Source organism: Rhinoderma darwinii, unplaced genomic scaffold (genome assembly GCF_050947455.1).
Source record: "Rhinoderma darwinii isolate aRhiDar2 unplaced genomic scaffold, aRhiDar2.hap1 Scaffold_973, whole genome shotgun sequence".
In the NCBI taxonomy this organism is placed as follows: Eukaryota; Metazoa; Chordata; class Amphibia; order Anura; family Rhinodermatidae; genus Rhinoderma; species Rhinoderma darwinii.
The window spans coordinates 106,282-126,695 of NW_027464548.1; the positions used below are offsets into that span (position 1 = coordinate 106,282).

Genomic DNA, 20,414 nt, shown 5'->3' on the forward strand with positions numbered 1-20,414 from the left:
GCTTTTATCTCTGAGGCCCCATTATGATGTCAGAAAGCTGGCTCTGGAATCCTGAGGGCTCCACTATGACACGTGCAAAGTTCCGTCTGAACTTTATATAAGACGGTGAGGCTCAGTCAGTCACTCAGTGTTGCCTGAGAGGGCAACACTGCAACAGCCGGCCGCCAGGCTGTCTTTTTTTTGCACAGCTAGTTGCCTCCAGGAGGCCACAAGAGGGAGACAAGGGACTGCAAAATGGAAAATAGGCATCCACCAACTTTACAGACAACTTCTCCTTGCTCCTACAACCTCCATCCTTGCACAGTTTGTTATTCTTCTAGGTAACATAGTAACAAATCCAAATTGCTGCTCTCTTTGTAGGCAAGCAAGGCTTTGTTGCAACTGCAATTCTTACTTCTTCTTGAAATGTAGGGACGACAGTACATTCCATCACATCCATCTAGTGTACACAGGTAGGTCCATTGTGGCGGGCAGGCGAGCGGGCGGGCTGCTTTATTGGCTGTTTGCTGTTCCCCTACTCCACTCCACTATTTGACTGTTGTGCTGCATCAATCAATCAATCAATCAATCAATCAATCAATCAATCAATCAATCAAGTGGCTGGCTCAGGTGCAGCTCTTTAACTTACCTAAAAGGGAGGGCGGAGAGAAGACAAGGAAGGTGAATGAGGTGTTCCAATGTGAAATGCCGGAAACACAGAAACACAGACGACACACAACAAGAGGTGGCAATCTATTCATTAATTGCATTTAATCAATGAGCTCATTATCACTCATGCATTGTCCAACAGGTGTTGAAATAATGGGATTAAAAGGGGAGATCCCTTCAGAAAGACAGAAACAATAGCAAAGACAAAAAACACTTTTGGAATCTGCTTTTAGTCAACACATAAGGAAAGGGTGCACCGGTCCTGGAAATACTGCAATACCAGGTCAATGCGTGGAGTGGACAGAGCAAGCTCTATTTCCATCTCCCTGTTCTAAAAATCCATTTAATATATGGTCCCCAGATAGGGGACGTATCAGATATTAAACTGATAAGAACAGATACTACACTTGATCTTAGCCAAAAGGCCGAGAAGCGATAACCCGAACGGGCCGCGCGTTGCCCGAGCCTGCCCGATACTGCTGTTCAGCCCTTGCAGCGATTCAGCCTACTTCTAGGCAATTCCATGGGGCCCTGCAGGCTCACACACTCACAGCTACACGGGAGGTGAATAAAGGCCGGAGAGGAAGCCAGACAGGATTTGCTTCTTTTGCTTGCACCACAATGCAGTGCTGAAAGAGGAGGAATCTACATAAAAACGCCTTCCTGGCAACGCCCAAATGCCCTGCTGCCATGCAGATAAACACTGGCAGCGGCAGCAAGTGCATGCCCACAGCCACCCCTTGTTCCTTCACACCTTGTATCAGCTGTAATCCAGTCCAGTCCAGTGCTGCCTGCTGAGCAGCACTGACCAACACTGCCTGGGCCCAGGCTTTTATCTCTGAGGCCCCATTATGATGTCAGAAAGCTGGCTCTGGAATCCTGAGGGCTCCACTATGACACGTGCAAAGTTCCGTCTGAACTTTATATAAGACGGTGAGGCTCAGTCAGTCACTACTCAGTGTTGCCTGAGAGGGCAACACTGCAACAGCCGGCCGCCAGGCTGTCTTTTTTTTGCACAGCTAGTTGCCTCCAGGAGGCCACAAGAGGGAGACAAGGGACTGCAAAATGGAAAATAGGCATCCACCAACTTTACAGACAACTTCTCCTTGCTCCTACAACCTCCATCCTTGCACAGTTTGTTATTCTTCTAGGTAACATAGTAACAAATCCAAATTGCTGCTCTCTTTGTAGGCAAGCAAGGCTTTGTTGCAACTGCAATTCTTACTTCTTCTTGAAATGTAGGGACGACAGTACATTCCATCACATCCATCTAGTGTACACAGGTAGGTCCATTGTGGCGGGCAGGCGAGCGGGCGGGCTGCTTTATTGGCTGTTTGCTGTTCCCCTACTCCACTCCACTATTTGACTGTTGTGCTGCATCAATCAATCAATCAATCAATCAATCAATCAATCAATCAATCAATCAATCAATCAGTGGCTGGCTCAGGTGCAGCTCTTTAACTTACCTAAAAGGGAGGGCGGAGAGAAGACAAGGAAGGTGAATGAGGTGTTCCAATGTGAAATGCCGGAAACACAGAAACACAGACGACACACAACAAGAGGTGGCAATCTATTCATTAATTGCATTTAATCAATGAGCTCATTATCACTCATGCATTGTCCAACAGGTGTTGAAATAATGGGATTAAAAGGGGAGATCCCTTCAGAAAGACAGAAACAATAGCAAAGACAAAAAACACTTTTGGAATCTGCTTTTAGTCAATCCTGGAAATACTGCAATACCAGGTCAATGCGTGGAGTGGACAGAGCAAGCTCTATTTCCATCTCCCTGTTCTAAAAATCCATTTAATATATGGTCCCCAGATAGGGGACGTATCAGATATTAAACTGATAAGAACAGATACTACACTTGATCTTAGCCAAAAGGCCGAGAAGCGATAACCCGAACGGGCCGCGCGTTGCCCGAGCCTGCCCGATACTGCTGTTCAGCCCTTGCAGCGATTCAGCCTACTTCTAGGCAATTCCATGGGGCCCTGCAGGCTCACACACTCACAGCTACACGGGAGGTGAATAAAGGCCGGAGAGGAAGCCAGACAGGATTTGCTTCTTTTGCTTGCACCACAATGCAGTGCTGAAAGAGGAGGAATCTACATAAAAACGCCTTCCTGGCAACGCCCAAATGCCCTGCTGCCATGCAGATAAACACTGGCAGCGGCAGCAAGTGCATGCCCACAGCCACCCCTTGTTCCTTCACACCTTGTATCAGCTGTAATCCAGTCCAGTCCAGTGCTGCCTGCTGAGCAGCACTGACCAACACTGCCTGGGCCCAGGCTTTTATCTCTGAGGCCCCATTATGATGTCAGAAAGCTGGCTCTGGAATCCTGAGGGCTCCACTATGACACGTGCAAAGTTCCGTCTGAACTTTATATAAGACGGTGAGGCTCAGTCAGTCACTCAGTGTTGCCTGAGAGGGCAACACTGCAACAGCCGGCCGCCAGGCTGTCTTTTTTTTGCACAGCTAGTTGCCTCCAGGAGGCCACAAGAGGGAGACAAGGGACTGCAAAATGGAAAATAGGCATCCACCAACTTTACAGACAACTTCTCCTTGCTCCTACAACCTCCATCCTTGCACAGTTTGTTATTCTTCTAGGTAACATAGTAACAAATCCAAATTGCTGCTCTCTTTGTAGGCAAGCAAGGCTTTGTTGCAACTGCAATTCTTACTTCTTCTTGAAATGTAGGGACGACAGTACATTCCATCACATCCATCTAGTGTACACAGGTAGGTCCATTGTGGCGGGCAGGCGAGCGGGCGGGCTGCTTTATTGGCTGTTTGCTGTTCCCCTACTCCACTCCACTATTTGACTGTTGTGCTGCATCAATCAATCAATCAATCAATCAATCAATCAATCAATCAATCAATCAATCAATCAGTGGCTGGCTCAGGTGCAGCTCTTTAACTTACCTAAAAGGGAGGGCGGAGAGAAGACAAGGAAGGTGAATGAGGTGTTCCAATGTGAAATGCCGGAAACACAGAAACACAGACGACACACAACAAGAGGTGGCAATCTATTCATTAATTGCATTTAATCAATGAGCTCATTATCACTCATGCATTGTCCAACAGGTGTTGAAATAATGGGATTAAAAGAAGAGATCCCTTCAGAAAGACAGAAACAATAGCAAAGACAAAAAACACTTTTGGAATCTGCTTTTAGTCAACACATAAGGAAAGGGTGCACCGGTCCTGGAAATACTGCAATACCAGGTCAATGCGTGGAGTGGACAGAGCAAGCTCTATTTCCATCTCCCTGTTCTAAAAATCCATTTAATATATGGTCCCCAGATAGGGGACGTATCAGATATTAAACTGATAAGAACAGATACTACACTTGATCTTAGCCAAAAGGCCGAGAAGCGATAACCCGAACGGGCCGCGCGTTGCCCGAGCCTGCCCGATACTGCTGTTCAGCCCTTGCAGCGATTCAGCCTACTTCTAGGCAATTCCATGGGGCCCTGCAGGCTCACACACTCACAGCTACACGGGAGGTGAATAAAGGCCGGAGAGGAAGCCAGACAGGATTTGCTTCTTTTGCTTGCACCACAATGCAGTGCTGAAAGAGGAGGAATCTACATAAAAACGCCTTCCTGGCAACGCCCAAATGCCCTGCTGCCATGCAGATAAACACTGGCAGCGGCAGCAAGTGCATGCCCACAGCCACCCCTTGTTCCTTCACACCTTGTATCAGCTGTAATCCAGTCCAGTCCAGTGCTGCCTGCTGAGCAGCACTGACCAACACTGCCTGGGCCCAGGCTTTTATCTCTGAGGCCCCATTATGATGTCAGAAAGCTGGCTCTGGAATCCTGAGGGCTCCACTATGACACGTGCAAAGTTCCGTCTGAACTTTATATAAGACGGTGAGGCTCAGTCAGTCACTCAGTGTTGCCTGAGAGGGCAACACTGCAACAGCCGGCCGCCAGGCTGTCTTTTTTTTGCACAGCTAGTTGCCTCCAGGAGGCCACAAGAGGGAGACAAGGGACTGCAAAATGGAAAATAGGCATCCACCAACTTTACAGACAACTTCTCCTTGCTCCTACAACCTCCATCCTTGCACAGTTTGTTATTCTTCTAGGTAACATAGTAACAAATCCAAATTGCTGCTCTCTTTGTAGGCAAGCAAGGCTTTGTTGCAACTGCAATTCTTACTTCTTCTTGAAATGTAGGGACGACAGTACATTCCATCACATCCATCTAGTGTACACAGGTAGGTCCATTGTGGCGGGCAGGCGAGCGGGCGGGCTGCTTTATTGGCTGTTTGCTGTTCCCCTACTCCACTCCACTATTTGACTGTTGTGCTGCATCAATCAATCAATCAATCAATCAATCAATCAATCAATCAATCAATCAATCAATCAGTGGCTGGCTCAGGTGCAGCTCTTTAACTTACCTAAAAGGGAGGGCGGAGAGAAGACAAGGAAGGTGAATGAGGTGTTCCAATGTGAAATGCCGGAAACACAGAAACACAGACGACACACAACAAGAGGTGGCAATCTATTCATTAATTGCATTTAATCAATGAGCTCATTATCACTCATGCATTGTCCAACAGGTGTTGAAATAATGGGATTAAAAGGGGAGATCCCTTCAGAAAGACAGAAACAATAGCAAAGACAAAAAACACTTTTGGAATCTGCTTTTAGTCAACACATAAGGAAAGGGTGCACCGGTCCTGGAAATACTGCAATACCAGGTCAATGCGTGGAGTGGACAGAGCAAGCTCTATTTCCATCTCCCTGTTCTAAAAATCCATTTAATATATGGTCCCCAGATAGGGGACGTATCAGATATTAAACTGATAAGAACAGATACTACACTTGATCTTAGCCAAAAGGCCGAGAAGCGATAACCCGAACGGGCCGCGCGTTGCCCGAGCCTGCCCGATACTGCTGTTCAGCCCTTGCAGCGATTCAGCCTACTTCTAGGCAATTCCATGGGGCCCTGCAGGCTCACACACTCACAGCTACACGGGAGGTGAATAAAGGCCGGAGAGGAAGCCAGACAGGATTTGCTTCTTTTGCTTGCACCACAATGCAGTGCTGAAAGAGGAGGAATCTACATAAAAACGCCTTCCTGGCAACGCCCAAATGCCCTGCTGCCATGCAGATAAACACTGGCAGCGGCAGCAAGTGCATGCCCACAGCCACCCCTTGTTCCTTCACACCTTGTATCAGCTGTAATCCAGTCCAGTCCAGTGCTGCCTGCTGAGCAGCACTGACCAACACTGCCTGGGCCCAGGCTTTTATCTCTGAGGCCCCATTATGATGTCAGAAAGCTGGCTCTGGAATCCTGAGGGCTCCACTATGACACGTGCAAAGTTCCGTCTGAACTTTATATAAGACGGTGAGGCTCAGTCAGTCACTCAGTGTTGCCTGAGAGGGCAACACTGCAACAGCCGGCCGCCAGGCTGTCTTTTTTTTGCACAGCTAGTTGCCTCCAGGAGGCCACAAGAGGGAGACAAGGGACTGCAAAATGGAAAATAGGCATCCACCAACTTTACAGACAACTTCTCCTTGCTCCTACAACCTCCATCCTTGCACAGTTTGTTATTCTTCTAGGTAACATAGTAACAAATCCAAATTGCTGCTCTCTTTGTAGGCAAGCAAGGCTTTGTTGCAACTGCAATTCTTACTTCTTCTTGAAATGTAGGGACGACAGTACATTCCATCACATCCATCTAGTGTACACAGGTAGGTCCATTGTGGCGTGCAGGCGAGCGGGCGGGCTGCTTTATTGGCTGTTTGCTGTTCCCCTACTCCACTCCACTATTTGACTGTTGTGCTGCATCAATCAATCAATCAATCAATCAATCAATCAATCAATCAATCAATCAATCAATCAATCAATCAGTGGCTGGCTCAGGTGCAGCTCTTTAACTTACCTAAAAGGGAGGGCGGAGAGAAGACAAGGAAGGTGAATGAGGTGTTCCAATGTGAAATGCCGGAAACACAGAAACACAGACGACACACAACAAGAGGTGGCAATCTATTCATTAATTGCATTTAATCAATGAGCTCATTATCACTCATGCATTGTCCAACAGGTGTTGAAATAATGGGATTAAAAGGGGAGATCCCTTCAGAAAGACAGAAACAATAGCAAAGACAAAAAACACTTTTGGAATCTGCTTTTAGTCAACACATAAGGAAAGGGTGCACCGGTCCTGGAAATACTGCAATACCAGGTCAATGCGTGGAGTGGACAGAGCAAGCTCTATTTCCATCTCCCTGTTCTAAAAATCCATTTAATATATGGTCCCCAGATAGGGGACGTATCAGATATTAAACTGATAAGAACAGATACTACACTTGATCTTAGCCAAAAGGCCGAGAAGCGATAACCCGAACAGGCCGCGCGTTGCCCGAGCCTGCCCGATACTGCTGTTCAGCCCTTGCAGCGATTCAGCCTACTTCTAGGCAATTCCATGGGGCCCTGCAGGCTCACACACTCACAGCTACACGGGAGGTGAATAAAGGCCGGAGAGGAAGCCAGACAGGATTTGCTTCTTTTGCTTGCACCACAATGCAGTGCTGAAAGAGGAGGAATCTACATAAAAACGCCTTCCTGGCAACGCCCAAATGCCCTGCTGCCATGCAGATAAACACTGGCAGCGGCAGCAAGTGCATGCCCACAGCCACCCCTTGTTCCTTCACACCTTGTATCAGCTGTAATCCAGTCCAGTCCAGTGCTGCCTGCTGAGCAGCACTGACCAACACTGCCTGGGCCCAGGCTTTTATCTCTGAGGCCCCATTATGATGTCAGAAAGCTGGCTCTGGAATCCTGAGGGCTCCACTATGACACGTGCAAAGTTCCGTCTGAACTTTATATAAGACGGTGAGGCTCAGTCAGTCACTCAGTGTTGCCTGAGAGGGCAACACTGCAACAGCCGGCCGCCAGGCTGTCTTTTTTTTGCACAGCTAGTTGCCTCCAGGAGGCCACAAGAGGGAGACAAGGGACTGCAAAATGGAAAATAGGCATCCACCAACTTTACAGACAACTTCTCCTTGCTCCTACAACCTCCATCCTTGCACAGTTTGTTATTCTTCTAGGTAACATAGTAACAAATCCAAATTGCTGCTCTCTTTGTAGGCAAGCAAGGCTTTGTTGCAACTGCAATTCTTACTTCTTCTTGAAATGTAGGGACGACAGTACATTCCATCACATCCATCTAGTGTACACAGGTAGGTCCATTGTGGCGTGCAGGCGAGCGGGCGGGCTGCTTTATTGGCTGTTTGCTGTTCCCCTACTCCACTCCACTATTTGACTGTTGTGCTGCATCAATCAATCAATCAATCAATCAATCAATCAATCAATCAATCAATCAATCAATCAGTGGCTGGCTCAGGTGCAGCTCTTTAACTTACCTAAAAGGGAGGGCGGAGAGAAGACAAGGAAGGTGAATGAGGTGTTCCAATGTGAAATGCCGGAAACACAGAAACACAGACGACACACAACAAGAGGTGGCAATCTATTCATTAATTGCATTTAATCAATGAGCTCATTATCACTCATGCATTGTCCAACAGGTGTTGAAATAATGGGATTAAAAGGGGAGATCCCTTCAGAAAGACAGAAACAATAGCAAAGACAAAAAACACTTTTGGAATCTGCTTTTAGTCAACACATAAGGAAAGGGTGCACCGGTCCTGGAAATACTGCAATACCAGGTCAATGCGTGGAGTGGACAGAGCAAGCTCTATTTCCATCTCCCTGTTCTAAAAATCCATTTAATATATGGTCCCCAGATAGGGGACGTATCAGATATTAAACTGATAAGAACAGATACTACACTTGATCTTAGCCAAAAGGCCGAGAAGCGATAACCCGAACAGGCCGCGCGTTGCCCGAGCCTGCCCGATACTGCTGTTCAGCCCTTGCAGCGATTCAGCCTACTTCTAGGCAATTCCATGGGGCCCTGCAGGCTCACACACTCACAGCTACACGGGAGGTGAATAAAGGCCGGAGAGGAAGCCAGACAGGATTTGCTTCTTTTGCTTGCACCACAATGCAGTGCTGAAAGAGGAGGAATCTACATAAAAACGCCTTCCTGGCAACGCCCAAATGCCCTGCTGCCATGCAGATAAACACTGGCAGCGGCAGCAAGTGCATGCCCACAGCCACCCCTTGTTCCTTCACACCTTGTATCAGCTGTAATCCAGTCCAGTCCAGTGCTGCCTGCTGAGCAGCACTGACCAACACTGCCTGGGCCCAGGCTTTTATCTCTGAGGCCCCATTATGATGTCAGAAAGCTGGCTCTGGAATCCTGAGGGCTCCACTATGACACGTGCAAAGTTCCGTCTGAACTTTATATAAGACGGTGAGGCTCAGTCAGTCACTCAGTGTTGCCTGAGAGGGCAACACTGCAACAGCCGGCCGCCAGGCTGTCTTTTTTTTGCACAGCTAGTTGCCTCCAGGAGGCCACAAGAGGGAGACAAGGGACTGCAAAATGGAAAATAGGCATCCACCAACTTTACAGACAACTTCTCCTTGCTCCTACAACCTCCATCCTTGCACAGTTTGTTATTCTTCTAGGTAACATAGTAACAAATCCAAATTGCTGCTCTCTTTGTAGGCAAGCAAGGCTTTGTTGCAACTGCAATTCTTACTTCTTCTTGAAATGTAGGGACGACAGTACATTCCATCACATCCATCTAGTGTACACAGGTAGGTCCATTGTGGCGGGCAGGCGAGCGGGCGGGCTGCTTTATTGGCTGTTTGCTGTTCCCCTACTCCACTCCACTATTTGACTGTTGTGCTGCATCAATCAATCAATCAATCAATCAATCAATCAATCAATCAATCAATCAATCAATCAATCAATCAGTGGCTGGCTCAGGTGCAGCTCTTTAACTTACCTAAAAGGGAGGGCGGAGAGAAGACAAGGAAGGTGAATGAGGTGTTCCAATGTGAAATGCCGGAAACACAGAAACACAGACGACACACAACAAGAGGTGGCAATCTATTCATTAATTGCATTTAATCAATGAGCTCATTATCACTCATGCATTGTCCAACAGGTGTTGAAATAATGGGATTAAAAGGGGAGATCCCTTCAGAAAGACAGAAACAATAGCAAAGACAAAAAACACTTTTGGAATCTGCTTTTAGTCAACACATAAGGAAAGGGTGCACCGGTCCTGGAAATACTGCAATACCAGGTCAATGCGTGGAGTGGACAGAGCAAGCTCTATTTCCATCTCCCTGTTCTAAAAATCCATTTAATATATGGTCCCCAGATAGGGGACGTATCAGATATTAAACTGATAAGAACAGATAGATACTACACTTGATCTTAGCCAAAAGGCCGAGAAGCGATAACCCGAACGGGCCGCGCGTTGCCCGAGCCTGCCCGATACTGCTGTTCAGCCCTTGCAGCGATTCAGCCTACTTCTAGGCAATTCCATGGGGCCCTGCAGGCTCACACACTCACAGCTACACGGGAGGTGAATAAAGGCCGGAGAGGAAGCCAGACAGGATTTGCTTCTTTTGCTTGCACCACAATGCAGTGCTGAAAGAGGAGGAATCTACATAAAAACGCCTTCCTGGCAACGCCCAAATGCCCTGCTGCCATGCAGATAAACACTGGCAGCGGCAGCAAGTGCATGCCCACAGCCACCCCTTGTTCCTTCACACCTTGTATCAGCTGTAATCCAGTCCAGTCCAGTGCTGCCTGCTGAGCAGCACTGACCAACACTGCCTGGGCCCAGGCTTTTATCTCTGAGGCCCCATTATGATGTCAGAAAGCTGGCTCTGGAATCCTGAGGGCTCCACTATGACACGTGCAAAGTTCCGTCTGAACTTTATATAAGACGGTGAGGCTCAGTCAGTCACTCAGTGTTGCCTGAGAGGGCAACACTGCAACAGCCGGCCGCCAGGCTGTCTTTTTTTTGCACAGCTAGTTGCCTCCAGGAGGCCACAAGAGGGAGACAAGGGACTGCAAAATGGAAAATAGGCATCCACCAACTTTACAGACAACTTCTCCTTGCTCCTACAACCTCCATCCTTGCACAGTTTGTTATTCTTCTAGGTAACATAGTAACAAATCCAAATTGCTGCTCTCTTTGTAGGCAAGCAAGGCTTTGTTGCAACTGCAATTCTTACTTCTTCTTGAAATGTAGGGACGACAGTACATTCCATCACATCCATCTAGTGTACACAGGTAGGTCCATTGTGGCGGGCAGGCGAGCGGGCGGGCTGCTTTATTGGCTGTTTGCTGTTCCCCTACTCCACTCCACTATTTGACTGTTGTGCTGCATCAATCAATCAATCAATCAATCAATCAATCAATCAATCAATCAATCAATCAATCAATCAATCAGTGGCTGGCTCAGGTGCAGCTCTTTAACTTACCTAAAAGGGAGGGCGGAGAGAAGACAAGGAAGGTGAATGAGGTGTTCCAATGTGAAATGCCGGAAACACAGAAACACAGACGACACACAACAAGAGGTGGCAATCTATTCATTAATTGCATTTAATCAATGAGCTCATTATCACTCATGCATTGTCCAACAGGTGTTGAAATAATGGGATTAAAAGGGGAGATCCCTTCAGAAAGACAGAAACAATAGCAAAGACAAAAAACACTTTTGGAATCTGCTTTTAGTCAACACATAAGGAAAGGGTGCACCGGTCCTGGAAATACTGCAATACCAGGTCAATGCGTGGAGTGGACAGAGCAAGCTCTATTTCCATCTCCCTGTTCTAAAAATCCATTTAATATATGGTCCCCAGATAGGGGACGTATCAGATATTAAACTGATAAGAACAGATACTACACTTGATCTTAGCCAAAAGGCCGAGAAGCGATAACCCGAACGGGCCGCGCGTTGCCCGAGCCTGCCCGATACTGCTGTTCAGCCCTTGCAGCGATTCAGCCTACTTCTAGGCAATTCCATGGGGCCCTGCAGGCTCACACACTCACAGCTACACGGGAGGTGAATAAAGGCCGGAGAGGAAGCCAGACAGGATTTGCTTCTTTTGCTTGCACCACAATGCAGTGCTGAAAGAGGAGGAATCTACATAAAAACGCCTTCCTGGCAACGCCCAAATGCCCTGCTGCCATGCAGATAAACACTGGCAGCGGCAGCAAGTGCATGCCCACAGCCACCCCTTGTTCCTTCACACCTTGTATCAGCTGTAATCCAGTCCAGTCCAGTGCTGCCTGCTGAGCAGCACTGACCAACACTGCCTGGGCCCAGGCTTTTATCTCTGAGGCCCCATTATGATGTCAGAAAGCTGGCTCTGGAATCCTGAGGGCTCCACTATGACACGTGCAAAGTTCCGTCTGAACTTTATATAAGACGGTGAGGCTCAGTCAGTCACTCAGTGTTGCCTGAGAGGGCAACACTGCAACAGCCGGCCGCCAGGCTGTCTTTTTTTTGCACAGCTAGTTGCCTCCAGGAGGCCACAAGAGGGAGACAAGGGACTGCAAAATGGAAAATAGGCATCCACCAACTTTACAGACAACTTCTCCTTGCTCCTACAACCTCCATCCTTGCACAGTTTGTTATTCTTCTAGGTAACATAGTAACAAATCCAAATTGCTGCTCTCTTTGTAGGCAAGCAAGGCTTTGTTGCAACTGCAATTCTTACTTCTTCTTGAAATGTAGGGACGACAGTACATTCCATCACATCCATCTAGTGTACACAGGTAGGTCCATTGTGGCGGGCAGGCGAGCGGGCGGGCTGCTTTATTGGCTGTTTGCTGTTCCCCTACTCCACTCCACTATTTGACTGTTGTGCTGCATCAATCAATCAATCAATCAATCAATCAATCAATCAATCAATCAATCAATCAGTGGCTGGCTCAGGTGCAGCTCTTTAACTTACCTAAAAGGGAGGGCGGAGAGAAGACAAGGAAGGTGAATGAGGTGTTCCAATGTGAAATGCCGGAAACACAGAAACACAGACGACACACAACAAGAGGTGGCAATCTATTCATTAATTGCATTTAATCAATGAGCTCATTATCACTCATGCATTGTCCAACAGGTGTTGAAATAATGGGATTAAAAGGGGAGATCCCTTCAGAAAGACAGAAACAATAGCAAAGACAAAAAACACTTTTGGAATCTGCTTTTAGTCAACACATAAGGAAAGGGTGCACCGGTCCTGGAAATACTGCAATACCAGGTCAATGCGTGGAGTGGACAGAGCAAGCTCTATTTCCATCTCCCTGTTCTAAAAATCCATTTAATATATGGTCCCCAGATAGGGGACGTATCAGATATTAAACTGATAAGAACAGATACTACACTTGATCTTAGCCAAAAGGCCGAGAAGCGATAACCCGAACGGGCCGCGCGTTGCCCGAGCCTGCCCGATACTGCTGTTCAGCCCTTGCAGCGATTCAGCCTACTTCTAGGCAATTCCATGGGGCCCTGCAGGCTCACACACTCACAGCTACACGGGAGGTGAATAAAGGCCGGAGAGGAAGCCAGACAGGATTTGCTTCTTTTGCTTGCACCACAATGCAGTGCTGAAAGAGGAGGAATCTACATAAAAACGCCTTCCTGGCAACGCCCAAATGCCCTGCTGCCATGCAGATAAACACTGGCAGCGGCAGCAAGTGCATGCCCACAGCTACCCCTTGTTCCTTCACACCTTGTATCAGCTGTAATCCAGTCCAGTCCAGTGCTGCCTGCTGAGCAGCACTGACCAACACTGCCTGGGCCCAGGCTTTTATCTCTGAGGCCCCATTATGATGTCAGAAAGCTGGCTCTGGAATCCTGAGGGCTCCACTATGACACGTGCAAAGTTCCGTCTGAACTTTATATAAGACGGTGAGGCTCAGTCAGTCACTCAGTGTTGCCTGAGAGGGCAACACTGCAACAGCCGGCCGCCAGGCTGTCTTTTTTTTGCACAGCTAGTTGCCTCCAGGAGGCCACAAGAGGGAGACAAGGGACTGCAAAATGGAAAATAGGCATCCACCAACTTTACAGACAACTTCTCCTTGCTCCTACAACCTCCATCCTTGCACAGTTTGTTATTCTTCTAGGTAACATAGTAACAAATCCAAATTGCTGCTCTCTTTGTAGGCAAGCAAGGCTTTGTTGCAACTGCAATTCTTACTTCTTCTTGAAATGTAGGGACGACAGTACATTCCATCACATCCATCTAGTGTACACAGGTAGGTCCATTGTGGCGGGCAGGCGAGCGGGCGGGCTGCTTTATTGGCTGTTTGCTGTTCCCCTACTCCACTCCACTATTTGACTGTTGTGCTGCATCAATCAATCAATCAATCAATCAATCAATCAATCAATCAATCAATCAATCAGTGGCTGGCTCAGGTGCAGCTCTTTAACTTACCTAAAAGGGAGGGCGGAGAGAAGACAAGGAAGGTGAATGAGGTGTTCCAATGTGAAATGCCGGAAACACAGAAACACAGACGACACACAACAAGAGGTGGCAATCTATTCATTAATTGCATTTAATCAATGAGCTCATTATCACTCATGCATTGTCCAACAGGTGTTGAAATAATGGGATTAAAAGGGGAGATCCCTTCAGAAAGACAGAAACAATAGCAAAGACAAAAAACACTTTTGGAATCTGCTTTTAGTCAACACATAAGGAAAGGGTGCATGCAATACCAGGTCAATGCGTGGAGTGGACAGAGCAAGCTCTATTTCCATCTCCCTGTTCTAAAAATCCATTTAATATATGGTCCCCAGATAGGGGACGTATCAGATATTAAACTGATAAGAACAGATACTACACTTGATCTTAGCCAAAAGGCCGAGAAGCGATAACCCGAACGGGCCGCGCGTTGCCCGAGCCTGCCCGATACTGCTGTTCAGCCCTTGCAGCGATTCAGCCTACTTCTAGGCAATTCCATGGGGCCCTGCAGGCTCACACACTCACAGCTACACGGGAGGTGAATAAAGGCCGGAGAGGAAGCCAGACAGGATTTGCTTCTTTTGCTTGCACCACAATGCAGTGCTGAAAGAGGAGGAATCTACATAAAAACGCCTTCCTGGCAACGCCCAAATGCCCTGCTGCCATGCAGATAAACACTGGCAGCGGCAGCAAGTGCATGCCCACAGCCACCCCTTGTTCCTTCACACCTTGTATCAGCTGTAATCCAGTCCAGTCCAGTGCTGCCTGCTGAGCAGCACTGACCAACACTGCCTGGGCCCAGGCTTTTATCTCTGAGGCCCCATTATGATGTCAGAAAGCTGGCTCTGGAATCCTGAGGGCTCCACTATGACACGTGCAAAGTTCCGTCTGAACTTTATATAAGACGGTGAGGCTCAGTCAGTCACTCAGTGTTGCCTGAGAGGGCAACACTGCAACAGCCGGCCGCCAGGCTGTCTTTTTTTTGCACAGCTAGTTGCCTCCAGGAGGCCACAAGAGGGAGACAAGGGACTGCAAAATGGAAAATAGGCATCCACCAACTTTACAGACAACTTCTCCTTGCTCCTACAACCTCCATCCTTGCACAGTTTGTTATTCTTCTAGGTAACATAGTAACAAATCCAAATTGCTGCTCTCTTTGTAGGCAAGCAAGGCTTTGTTGCAACTGCAATTCTTACTTCTTCTTGAAATGTAGGGACGACAGTACATTCCATCACATCCATCTAGTGTACACAGGTAGGTCCATTGTGGCGGGCAGGCGAGCGGGCGGGCTGCTTTATTGGCTGTTTGCTGTTCCCCTACTCCACTCCACTATTTGACTGTTGTGCTGCATCAATCAATCAATCAATCAATCAATCAATCAATCAATCAATCAATCAATCAGTGGCTGGCTCAGGTGCAGCTCTTTAACTTACCTAAAAGGGAGGGCGGAGAGAAGACAAGGAAGGTGAATGAGGTGTTCCAATGTGAAATGCCGGAAACACAGAAACACAGACGACACACAACAAGAGGTGGCAATCTATTCATTAATTGCATTTAATCAATGAGCTCATTATCACTCATGCATTGTCCAACAGGTGTTGAAATAATGGGATTGAAAGGGGAGATCCCTTCAGAAAGACAGAAACAATAGCAAAGACAAAAAACACTTTTGGAATCTGCTTTTAGTCAACACATAAGGAAAGGGTGCACCGGTCCTGGAAATACTGCAATACCAGGTCAATGCGTGGAGTGGACAGAGCAAGCTCTATTTCCATCTCCCTGTTCTAAAAATCCATTTAATATATGGTCCCCAGATAGGGGACGTATCAGATATTAAACTGATAAGAACAGATACTACACTTGATCTTAGCCAAAAGGCCGAGAAGCGATAACCCGAACGGGCCGCGCGTTGCCCGAGCCTGCCCGATACTGCTGTTCAGCCCTTGCAGCGATTCAGCCTACTTCTAGGCAATTCCATGGGGCCCTGCAGGCTCACACACTCACAGCTACACGGGAGGTGAATAAAGGCCGGAGAGGAAGCCAGACAGGATTTGCTTCTTTTGCTTGCACCACAATGCAGTGCTGAAAGAGGAGGAATCTACATAAAAACGCCTTCCTGGCAACGCCCAAATGCCCTGCTGCCATGCAGATAAACACTGGCAGCGGCAGCAAGTGCATGCCCACAGCCACCCCTTGTTCCTTCACACCTTGTATCAGCTGTAATCCAGTCCAGTCCAGTGCTGCCTGCTGAGCAGCACTGACCAACACTGCCTGGGCCCAGGCTTTTATCTCTGAGGCCCCATTATGATGTCAGAAAGCTGGCTCTGGAATCCTGAGGGCTCCACTATGACACGTGCAAAGTTCCGTCTGAACTTTATATAAGACGGTGAGGCTCAGTCAGTCACTCAGTGTTGCCTGAGAGGGCAACACTGCAACAGCCGGCCGCCAGGCTGTCTTTTTTTTGCACAGCTAGTTGCCTCCAGGAGGCCACAAGAGGGAGACAAGGGACTGCAAAATGGAAAATAGGCATCCACCAACTTTACAGACAACTTCTCCTTGCTCCTACAACCTCCATCCTTGCACAGTTTGTTATTCTTCTAGGTAACATAGTAACAAATCCAAATTGCTGCTCTCTTTGTAGGCAAGCAAGGCTTTGTTGCAACTGCAATTCTTACTTCTTCTTGAAATGTAGGGACGACAGTACATTCCATCACATCCATCTAGTGTACACAGGTAGGTCCATTGTGGCGGGCAGGCGAGCGGGCGGGCTGCTTTATTGGCTGTTTGCTGTTCCCCTACTCCACTCCACTATTTGACTGTTGTGCTGCATCAATCAATCAATCAATCAATCAATCAATCAATCAATCAATCAATCAATCAATCAATCAATCAGTGGCTGGCTCAGGTGCAGCTCTTTAACTTACCTAAAAGGGAGGGCGGAGAGAAGACAAGGAAGGTGAATGAGGTGTTCCAATGTGAAATGCCGGAAACACAGAAACACAGACGACACACAACAAGAGGTGGCAATCTATTCATTAATTGCATTTAATCAATGAGCTCATTATCACTCATGCATTGTCCAACAGGTGTTGAAATAATGGGATTAAAAGGGGAGATCCCTTCAGAAAGACAGAAACAATAGCAAAGACAAAAAACACTTTTGGAATCTGCTTTTAGTCAACACATAAGGAAAGGGTGCACCGGTCCTGGAAATACTGCAATACCAGGTCAATGCGTGGAGTGGACAGAGCAAGCTCTATTTCCATCTCCCTGTTCTAAAAATCCATTTAATATATGGTCCCCAGATAGGGGACGTATCAGATATTAAACTGATAAGAACAGATACTACACTTGATCTTAGCCAAAAGGCCGAGAAGCGATAACCCGAACGGGCCGCGCGTTGCCCGAGCCTGCCCGATACTGCTGTTCAGCCCTTGCAGCGATTCAGCCTACTTCTAGGCAATTCCATGGGGCCCTGCAGGCTCACACACTCACAGCTACACGGGAGGTGAATAAAGGCCGGAGAGGAAGCCAGACAGGATTTGCTTCTTTTGCTTGCACCACAATGCAGTGCTGAAAGAGGAGGAATCTACATAAAAACGCCTTCCTGGCAACGCCCAAATGCCCTGCTGCCATGCAGATAAACACTGGCAGCGGCAGCAAGTGCATGCCCACAGCCACCCCTTGTTCCTTCACACCTTGTATCAGCTGTAATCCAGTCCAGTCCAGTGCTGCCTGCTGAGCAGCACTGACCAACACTGCCTGGGCCCAGGCTTTTATCTCTGAGGCCCCATTATGATGTCAGAAAGCTGGCTCTGGAATCCTGAGGGCTCCACTATGACACGTGCAAAGTTCCGTCTGAACTTTATATAAGACGGTGAGGCTCAGTCAGTCACTCAGTGTTGCCTGAGAGGGCAACACTGCAACAGCCGGCCGCCAGGCTGTCTTTTTTTTGCACAGCTAGTTGCCTCCAGGAGGCCACAAGAGGGAGACAAGGGACTGCAAAATGGAAAATAGGCATCCACCAACTTTACAGACAACTTCTCCTTGCTCCTACAACCTCCATCCTTGCACAGTTTGTTATTCTTCTAGGTAACATAGTAACAAATCCAAATTGCTGCTCTCTTTGTAGGCAAGCAAGGCTTTGTTGCAACTGCAATTCTTACTTCTTCTTGAAATGTAGGGACGACAGTACATTCCATCACATCCATCTAGTGTACACAGGTAGGTCCATTGTGGCGGGCAGGCGAGCGGGCGGGCTGCTTTATTGGCTGTTTGCTGTTCCCCTACTCCACTCCACTATTTGACTGTTGTGCTGCATCAATCAATCAATCAATCAATCAATCAATCAATCAATCAATCAATCAATCAATCAATCAATCAATCAGTGGCTGGCTCAGGTGCAGCTCTTTAACTTACCTAAAAGGGAGGGCGGAGAGAAGACAAGGAAGGTGAATGAGGTGTTCCAATGTGAAATGCCGGAAACACAGAAACACAGACGACACACAACAAGAGGTGGCAATCTATTCATTAATTGCATTTAATCAATGAGCTCATTATCACTCATGCATTGTCCAACAGGTGTTGAAATAATGGGATTAAAAGGGGAGATCCCTTCAGAAAGACAGAAACAATAGCAAAGACAAAAAACACTTTTGGAATCTGCTTTTAGTCAACACATAAGGAAAGGGTGCACCGGTCCTGGAAATACTGCAATACCAGGTCAATGCGTGGAGTGGACAGAGCAAGCTCTATTTCCATCTCCCTGTTCTAAAAATCCATTTAATATATGGTCCCCAGATAGGGGACGTATCAGATATTAAACTGATAAGAACAGATACTACACTTGATCTTAGCCAAAAGGCCGAGAAGCGATAACCCGAACGGGCCGCGCGTTGCCCGAGCCTGCCCGATACTGCTGTTCAGCCCTTGCAGCGATTCAGCCTACTTCTAGGCAATTCCATGGGGCCCTGCAGGCTCACACACTCACAGCTAGAAGCCAGACAGGATTTGCTTCTTTTGCTTGCACCACAATGCAGTGCTGAAAGAGGAGGAATCTACATAAAAACGCCTTCCTGGCAACGCCCAAATGCCCTGCTGCCATGCAGATAAACACTGGCAGCGGCAGCAAGTGCATGCCCACAGCCACCCCTTGTTCCTTCACACCTTGTATCAGCTGTAATCCAGTCCAGTCCAGTGCTGCCTGCTGAGCAGCACTGACCAACACTGCCTGGGCCCAGGCTTTTATCTCTGAGGCCCCATTATGATGTCAGAAAGCTGGCTCTGGAATCCTGAGGGCTCCACTATGACACGTGCAAAGTTCCGTCTGAACTTTATATAAGACGGTGAGGCTCAGTCAGTCACTCAGTGTTGCCTGAGAGGGCAACACTGCAACAGCCGGCCGCCAGGCTGTCTTTTTTTTGCACAGCTAGTTGCCTCCAGGAGGCCACAAGAGGGAGACAAGGGACTGCAAAATGGAAAATAGGCATCCACCAACTTTACAGACAACTTCTCCTTGCTCCTACAACCTCCATCCTTGCACAGTTTGTTATTCTTCTAGGTAACATAGTAACAAATCCAAATTGCTGCTCTCTTTGTAGGCAAGCAAGGCTTTGTTGCAACTGCAATTCTTACTTCTTCTTGAAATGTAGGGACGACAGTACATTCCATCACATCCATCTAGTGTACACAGGTAGGTCCATTGTGGCGGGCAGGCGAGCGGGCGGGCTGCTTTATTGGCTGTTTGCTGTTCCCCTACTCCACTCCACTATTTGACTGTTGTGCTGCATCAATCAATCAATCAATCAATCAATCAATCAATCAATCAATCAATCAATCAATCAATCAGTGGCTGGCTCAGGTGCAGCTCTTTAACTTACCTAAAAGGGAGGGCGGAGAGAAGACAAGGAAGGTGAATGAGGTGTTCCAATGTGAAATGCCGGAAACACAGAAACACAGACGACACACAACAAGAGGTGGCAATCTATTCATTAATTGCATTTAATCAATGAGCTCATTATCACTCATGCATTGTCCAACAGGTGTTGAAATAATGGGATTAAAAGGGGAGATCCCTTCAGAAAGACAGAAACAATAGCAAAGACAAAAAACACTTTTGGAATCTGCTTTTAGTCAACACATAAGGAAAGGGTGCACCGGTCCTGGAAATACTGCAATACCAGGTCAATGCGTGGAGTGGACAGAGCAAGCTCTATTTCCATCTCCCTGTTCTAAAAATCCATTTAATATATGGTCCCCAGATAGGGGACGTATCAGATATTAAACTGATAAGAACAGATACTACACTTGATCTTAGCCAAAAGGCCGAGAAGCGATAACCCTAACGGGCCGCGCGTTGCCCGAGCCTGCCCGATACTGCTGTTCAGCCCTTGCAGCGATTCAGCCTACT

The 20,414-nt window shown here is 47.5% G+C and overlaps 14 non-coding genes across 14 annotated transcripts; all 14 read right to left on the minus strand.

Annotated features, from left to right (window-relative positions):
- Window positions 1–894: 894 nt before the first annotated feature.
- Window positions 895–1,085, minus strand: LOC142734282 (U2 spliceosomal RNA). Its single transcript, XR_012880268.1, has one exon. It is a non-coding gene; the product is annotated as a U2 spliceosomal RNA (small nuclear RNA).
- A 1,267-nt stretch (window positions 1,086–2,352) lies between these two features.
- Window positions 2,353–2,548, minus strand: LOC142734302 (U2 spliceosomal RNA). The gene has a single exon (XR_012880286.1). It is a non-coding gene; the product is annotated as a U2 spliceosomal RNA (small nuclear RNA).
- Window positions 2,549–3,840: 1,292 nt separating this feature from the next.
- Window positions 3,841–4,031, minus strand: LOC142734283 (U2 spliceosomal RNA). The gene has a single exon (XR_012880269.1). It is a non-coding gene; the product is annotated as a U2 spliceosomal RNA (small nuclear RNA).
- A 1,292-nt stretch (window positions 4,032–5,323) lies between these two features.
- On the minus strand, window positions 5,324–5,514 carry LOC142734285 (U2 spliceosomal RNA). Its single transcript, XR_012880270.1, has one exon. It is a non-coding gene; the product is annotated as a U2 spliceosomal RNA (small nuclear RNA).
- Window positions 5,515–6,814: 1,300 nt separating this feature from the next.
- LOC142734287 (U2 spliceosomal RNA) lies at window positions 6,815–7,005 on the minus strand. The gene has a single exon (XR_012880272.1). It is a non-coding gene; the product is annotated as a U2 spliceosomal RNA (small nuclear RNA).
- A 1,292-nt stretch (window positions 7,006–8,297) lies between these two features.
- On the minus strand, window positions 8,298–8,488 carry LOC142734288 (U2 spliceosomal RNA). The gene has a single exon (XR_012880273.1). It is a non-coding gene; the product is annotated as a U2 spliceosomal RNA (small nuclear RNA).
- Window positions 8,489–9,788: 1,300 nt separating this feature from the next.
- Window positions 9,789–9,983, minus strand: LOC142734301 (U2 spliceosomal RNA). Its single transcript, XR_012880285.1, has one exon. It is a non-coding gene; the product is annotated as a U2 spliceosomal RNA (small nuclear RNA).
- Window positions 9,984–11,283: 1,300 nt separating this feature from the next.
- On the minus strand, window positions 11,284–11,474 carry LOC142734289 (U2 spliceosomal RNA). Its single transcript, XR_012880274.1, has one exon. It is a non-coding gene; the product is annotated as a U2 spliceosomal RNA (small nuclear RNA).
- Window positions 11,475–12,762: 1,288 nt separating this feature from the next.
- Window positions 12,763–12,953, minus strand: LOC142734290 (U2 spliceosomal RNA). The gene has a single exon (XR_012880275.1). It is a non-coding gene; the product is annotated as a U2 spliceosomal RNA (small nuclear RNA).
- Window positions 12,954–14,226: 1,273 nt separating this feature from the next.
- Window positions 14,227–14,416, minus strand: LOC142734303 (U2 spliceosomal RNA). Its single transcript, XR_012880287.1, has one exon. It is a non-coding gene; the product is annotated as a U2 spliceosomal RNA (small nuclear RNA).
- Window positions 14,417–15,704: 1,288 nt separating this feature from the next.
- On the minus strand, window positions 15,705–15,895 carry LOC142734291 (U2 spliceosomal RNA). The gene has a single exon (XR_012880276.1). It is a non-coding gene; the product is annotated as a U2 spliceosomal RNA (small nuclear RNA).
- Window positions 15,896–17,195: 1,300 nt separating this feature from the next.
- LOC142734292 (U2 spliceosomal RNA) lies at window positions 17,196–17,386 on the minus strand. Its single transcript, XR_012880277.1, has one exon. It is a non-coding gene; the product is annotated as a U2 spliceosomal RNA (small nuclear RNA).
- Window positions 17,387–18,690: 1,304 nt separating this feature from the next.
- LOC142734293 (U2 spliceosomal RNA) lies at window positions 18,691–18,881 on the minus strand. The gene has a single exon (XR_012880278.1). It is a non-coding gene; the product is annotated as a U2 spliceosomal RNA (small nuclear RNA).
- A 1,269-nt stretch (window positions 18,882–20,150) lies between these two features.
- On the minus strand, window positions 20,151–20,341 carry LOC142734294 (U2 spliceosomal RNA). The gene has a single exon (XR_012880279.1). It is a non-coding gene; the product is annotated as a U2 spliceosomal RNA (small nuclear RNA).
- Between the last annotated feature and the right edge of the window lie 73 nt (window positions 20,342–20,414).